The following is a 6,524-nucleotide window of genomic DNA, read 5'->3' as shown; positions in this document are numbered from 1 at the left end:
ACTCACTCACCGCATCCCATTAATCCTAGGACATGAGTACAGCCAGCTTAGCTCCAAAAGAAGGTTGCCGTCACGAACCACCAGAAAAGGGAGTGCCGTCGCAAGAAGAGCCACGACAACATTAGTTAACCAATGACCATACCAATAGGAAAAAACATGGAGAAATCCCAAAAAATCAAAATACTCAGTCAATTCCAAGAACCTCCTCCCCATATCCAAGGACCCAAATAAGGTTAGGGAAATTGAACTCAATGGCCCCTTAGATGGAAGAAATTGTTTTTATAACCTTTTTTTTTTCAAACTTACATTCATAATCCTTTTTGCCCATGAAAAGTCCACAATATCCTTCATATATATATATATATATATATATATATATATAAGGAGTGCTCTAAAACTAACTGATTAGCAAGTTAATACGAAGATAACCATACTTTTGGGACTACCACATAACTAATCTCATAATCCGAACCGTCAATTATTTAGGTCATACTTCAAAGATTATCATTGCAAAAAATCAACTAAATCGGAAATCATTTAGTCATCTAATTGAGATCAATAAATAGACGATCAGTGTTTTCGATAAAAGCATATAAATAGTCGTTGTTATAATCAAATGACTAAATGAACATTCGATTTTGGAGATTTTTTACAGGGATGATCTTTGAACTAGGGCTTAAAAAATAAACGGTTTGGATTTTGAAATTACATTGTGCGGTGGACCTAATAAGGTGGTTAGTTTTATATTAACTTATTAACTAGTTAGTTTTAGAGCATTTTTGTATATATATATATATATATATATATATATAGATTCCATTGTAGGATCCTACAAATAAAATTATTTGTAGGATACTTTGTGGGGCCCACTCCTATATATTTTTAACAATGCGAACTGTCTATTTTTTAGATCTCTATTCATAGATCATTTTTGTAAAAAATTAGTCAAATCGGAAATCATTTGCCTATCTAACTTTGATCGAACAAATAAACGAACAAATTTTTTTTGATAAAACCATTCATTTGTTTGATCAAAGTTAGATAGACAATTGATTTCCGATTTGGCTAATTTTTTGCAAAGATAATCTATGAATAGATGTCTAAATAATATACGGTTCGGATTGTTGAAAAACTAAATGAGAGTGGGCCCCATGTATTCTACATTTAGTGTTAAATGTAGAATCCTACAATGGAGCCTTCCTGTATATATATCAAAGGAGTAAAATTTCGGTTTCGAGAAAATTTTCGATGGAAATTTCGACCGAAATTTTCACGGAAATTTCAATTTTGATAAAATTAGACAAAAACGAAAAAAATTGCTATCAAAATACAGAAATTTTGAATGAAACTTGACCATATGTTTATTTAACATATTATCTACTACATTGATAAAAAATATTGCAAAAACCAAATTATATAATAGGGTTCATGTGATATAAGATGAATATAATGTGCGCTGAAAGCAAATATTGTTAAGTAAAATTAGTATAATTAATAAATGAAATTAGTATATTCTATATTTTCTATGCACGAAACTTTATATACTCTATATTATTTAGGATATAGGATATGATATAAGATATTAAGGTTTATGCCCTTTAGAGTATTTTTAATTATTTTTAATATAGGAATATATTAAGGTTTAGGGGTTAAAAACAACTAAACGAAACCTTAAAAGAGCCAAACCAAATCTCAAATGAAACTCCAAATCTTTTTTTTTTTCCATTGCCTAAGGCTCCAAATCCCAATCAACCCTAAAGTCTTTTTTTTTTTTTTGTTCTTTTCCTCCTTTTCTTTTCTTTTTTTTTTTTTCCTTTTCTTTTTTTTTCTTTCCTTCCTTTTCCAGGGAGGACCCGTGACTTTTCTTCCTCTTCCTCTCATTTTTCTCTCCCAACCCTGCGCAGTCTTCTCTCTTCCCTCTCCCTCCACGATCTTTTCCTTCCTCCTTCTCTTCCTCCTCTCTCTCCCCGATCTCCTATCTCCCAACTCTCTTCTCTCTCCTCCCTCCCCAATCACCCTCCGATCTGCCGCCTCCGGCGACAAGACCAGCTCACCTTTCCTCTCCTCTCTCCCTCTGGTCTCTGCTGCTGGGAGTGTTAGACTGTTAGTGAAGAACTGAAGATTGGGCTTTGTGACTTCATGTAAGTCACAGTGAAATTTGGAGAAATTTTACAAAAACACACCTGCTCCATAATCGAAATTTCGGCAAAATTGCTTAATATATCCACATATATACCAATTAAACCAATATGATGGGCCAGATTTACTAGCTTTTGCTGGTGAAGCATCAAAAATGGATCGCTTCAATCCCAAAAAATTATCTTTATAATTATTGCAGTGAGGGTTGATAATAAGGTGTGGGTTCGGTATGGTTACCGAACCGAGAACCCTAAACCGTGTACTGACCGGACCCCCTCCGGTTGGCCACTTTGGTTACCGAGACCGGTACCGGAATGTCGGTAAACCGGCACTCGGTTGGACCGGAATTCTCGGTCGGCTCGGCTCGGCTCGGAATGGGATTTGACCGGAAACAGAGATATCGCAAAGAGAGAGAGAGAGAGAGAGAGAGAGAGAGAGAGAGAGATCGCAGCAAACAGAGGGAGAAGAGAGAGATCACAGCAGAGAGAGAAAGAAGAGGAGCACTTGGGGCAGCAGCTGATCCTTGCAGGTTCTTCTCCAGAAATCAAAGCTGGCCGTGATGCGGAGCTCGGCGATGATGGCAGAGCTTAGAGATGATGGCTTCACAGAGACAGAGAGTGATGAGAAATGGTGTGGACTGTGGAGGCGCACAAATAGGAAATGAAAGTTTGATTCAATTTTTTTTGTTAAGCGAAGGAACCAAACGAGATTGTAAGACTACAAAAACAATTAATGTCAGTAGAATTTTACCTTTATACACCTCACTTAATAATTAATATATAAGAAATAGTAATATTATAATGTGTAAATAAGAAAATAGAAAGGAAGAGCGAAAAGGCTTACTGTGTAGGGTAGGGTGATGATTTGTGGGAATTGAGATTCCATAGGGTAGGGTGTATGGTAAGAATGAAAACAACCAATCAAAGAATGCCACATATTTAAAAAAATAAATAAATAAAAGAAGTCATAAATTCTTAATCATTATATTTTATATTCTTCAAAAAAAAATTAGGGTTGTTTTGTTTAAGTCATGTTTCATTTAATTAATTAATTTAATTTAGACATTAGGGTATTTTGGGGTTTGGAGTTTTTAATTTAATACATTTATATAATACATTTCTATATAATTTATGCAATACATGTCTATATAAAAACTAATTAAAAATACCCTAAACCCTAATAATAATATTATACCATACCCTAAACCCTAATTTATACCATACATTTCTATACATATCTATAATTTATGTAAAACATTTCTATAAACTATAGTTATTAGTTATATACCAACTATGAATTATTCAATTATTATCAATACTAAACATTTCTATAGACTATAGTTATTAGTTATAGACTAAACATTTTTATATACTATAATTATTAGTTATATACCAACTATGAATTATTGAATTATTATCAATTATAGTCTTAGGGTATATGGTATATTGGTATAGAATATAAGCCTTATAAGGTATGAGATTTAAAATTTTTAAAATACACAATAGGGTTTAGGGTATGAGATATAGGAATATAATATAGGGTTTAGAATTTAGTTTATAGTTATATGGCATAAATTGTTTAGGATATGGTATAATATTAGGGTTTAGGGTATTTTTAATTTGTTTTTATATATTAATGTATTATATAAATTAAAAAACATATAAATTATTAATTATAGGGTTTAGGATTTATAAATTTATATATTTTTTTATATAAATTATAGAAATGTATATAAATGTATTATAGAAAGGTATTTTAGGGTATAGAAATGTATAAATATGTAATATATACTCGGTCCGGTTCGGTAAACCGGCGGTTCTAAGATCTGAGAATCGGAACCGGAACCGAACATACCGATTTAGTTGGCAAATCGATATCTCGGTACGGTTCCTTTCCAGTACGGTTATTTTTGGCATCGGTTGGAACAGTTTCGGGTACGGTCTCGGTTTCAGATACGGTCTCGATTTTTCGATCAAACCAACCCAGCCCTAGTTGATATTCAGTGGGGGCTGCAATTTATTTCAATTTATAATCCAAAATCCTCATTTTTATCTATCCAGATCTTTGCTCACCAACTCCTTAATTCAAATTTAAATGAAAGAATTAACCCGGTAGCAAATTAGGTGTAAACCATTAAAAAAAGTACCATGTAATATGTATGCAAACAATCAATCATAGAGGTAATTGTTGCTAACATCAAGGTTCTGCTCACAATTCGTCATCTTTTGGGAAGAAGATAAGAGTGAAAAGATCTTGGAATTGATTTTTGTCGATCATAATATATTGGTCTTTGTTGACCAGCCATAATTTAGTCTTTGTCAACCATAATATATTAGTATTTGTTGACTGGCCATAATTTAGTTTTTGTCAACCATAATATATTGGTATTTGTCGATCATGGATTCATAATATATTGTCGACCGTCCATATAGAGTCGACGTTAGGGCAAATTTAGAGGTATTGGGACCACCATCAGTGAACTAGCAAGAAGCTTTTGTGGAACTTCAGTTAACCATTTGGTTTTGAGTTCAATCATCTAAATTCAAGAGAACCCAAATTCTTATTCATAGTTGAAGCTTTATATATCTACACTTTTATAAATCATATATGAACTCTGCAATGCTTAATAAGTAAGAATCAAAGAGTTAAATTACTTTCCTTTTTTTTTGGCCAAGAAAGAGTTAAATTACTTTCAATTAGTAAGAATCAAAGAGCTTACTGTTGAAGAGGATTTGGAGCTCAAATCAGTAAAAATCAAAGAGCGCTCAATTACTTCTACCGCTTCCATTAATGATGTGGCAGCTGAAGAAATTAAGAACAAAAATGGATATCACCGAACCACCATGCCAATTTGGCTTCAAAGTATTTTTGGGCTAAATTTGATTAATCAACCAATTTGAATCCAAGAAAATCCAGATTGCAATGAGAGAGAGAGAGAGAGAGAGAGAGAAAGAGAGAGAGAGAGAGAGAGAGAGAGAGAGAGAGAGAGAGAGAGAGAAAGAGAGAGAACTAAGGCCAACCATGGTTACTGAGGCCCATCATATTACTTCAGTTCATACACACCATAGAGAGATGTATTTTGGTAATGAACTCAGTCAAAACCACACTGAGTTATAGGATCCCAATTTTTGCTTAAGTGTTGACTCAGAGATTAATCAAACAATCATAAATCTGAACCTCATATTGACTCTCGAAACAAACTCACAAATCTTGCATCCAACTTAAATCAAACACATACAAAAATCAAGTGACAGCCTAAGCATTCAAATGATCCATCTTTGTAGTCATCCCAGTGCTAGCAACAACTAAAGTGATGTGTAATTGTTTTGCAAAGTTCATTCACTTTTCAAGAATTTAAGTTATCATGCTCAAATGTGAAGTGAGTGTTCTTTGTGTTTATATTTCAGATTAAAGAACAACTCAGAGAAGATAGAGACACAACTTTGGTACCCGGAAAAACCACTAAAGGGTTAAAAAATCGGAGGTCTTTTTGGGTTAACCAGGCAATTCACTATTCAAGAGTTTCAATACAAGGGAATCACACAAACAAGCTCATTCACTTAAATTCTAAATCTAAGTGGCAGCTTCTCTAGGGATGGGCACGGTGCGGTTCGGCTCAGTTCACCCCGAGAACCATGCACCGCGCCCAAAGTGTTCTCTCGGTGCGGTTCGATGCTGTGAACCGGACAAAATGGGGAAAAACCAAACCAAACCAGACCATTGCAGGGACGGTTTGGTTTGGTGTAACATGCACGGTTTTGGACCTAAAGTTTTAGGCCTAAGCACAATTATTTTGTTGGTACTCACATTTGGTTTTTGAACTTTTTGACATAATTGGGTTTTTGAACTACAATTCTACCAATTAAACAAACACAAATACAAATACAACTTTAAACTTTGAACTTTGTTTAACCTACTTAGTACTTAAAATTTTAAAATAAATACAACCTGCTTAAGTTATAAGTTATAACTATATATAAGATTGAATAATGCTATACTTACCACATTTTTATACCATCTCACGTGTCATTACTTTATTCGACAGAGTTTTTCTTTTTCTTTTTGGGTTTTTTATTTTATTTTTTAGTATCCAATGTATGAATGCCATGTAAGTTGCCACATAAGATGGTATGAAATTATGGTATAAAAATGTGGTATATCTAGCACTACTGTATAAGATTATATATAACTAATATAGAGTAATGAGTATAGTATATATATAACTATATACTACTATATACTAGTATACTACTATAACTATATATTACTTATATAGTTATATATAACTACTGTAGTATGTATACAACTATATACTAAGTTATTAACTATATAGTTATATACTAAGTTTATATATAACTATATACATAAAACATTATTATATAGAC

The sequence above is a fragment of the Dryas octopetala genome, chromosome 7 (assembly GCF_963921425.1).
Source record: "Dryas octopetala chromosome 7, drDryOcto1.1, whole genome shotgun sequence".
NCBI lineage: Eukaryota > Viridiplantae > Streptophyta > Magnoliopsida > Rosales > Rosaceae > Dryas > Dryas octopetala.
This window is presented reverse-complemented; position numbering follows the sequence as displayed.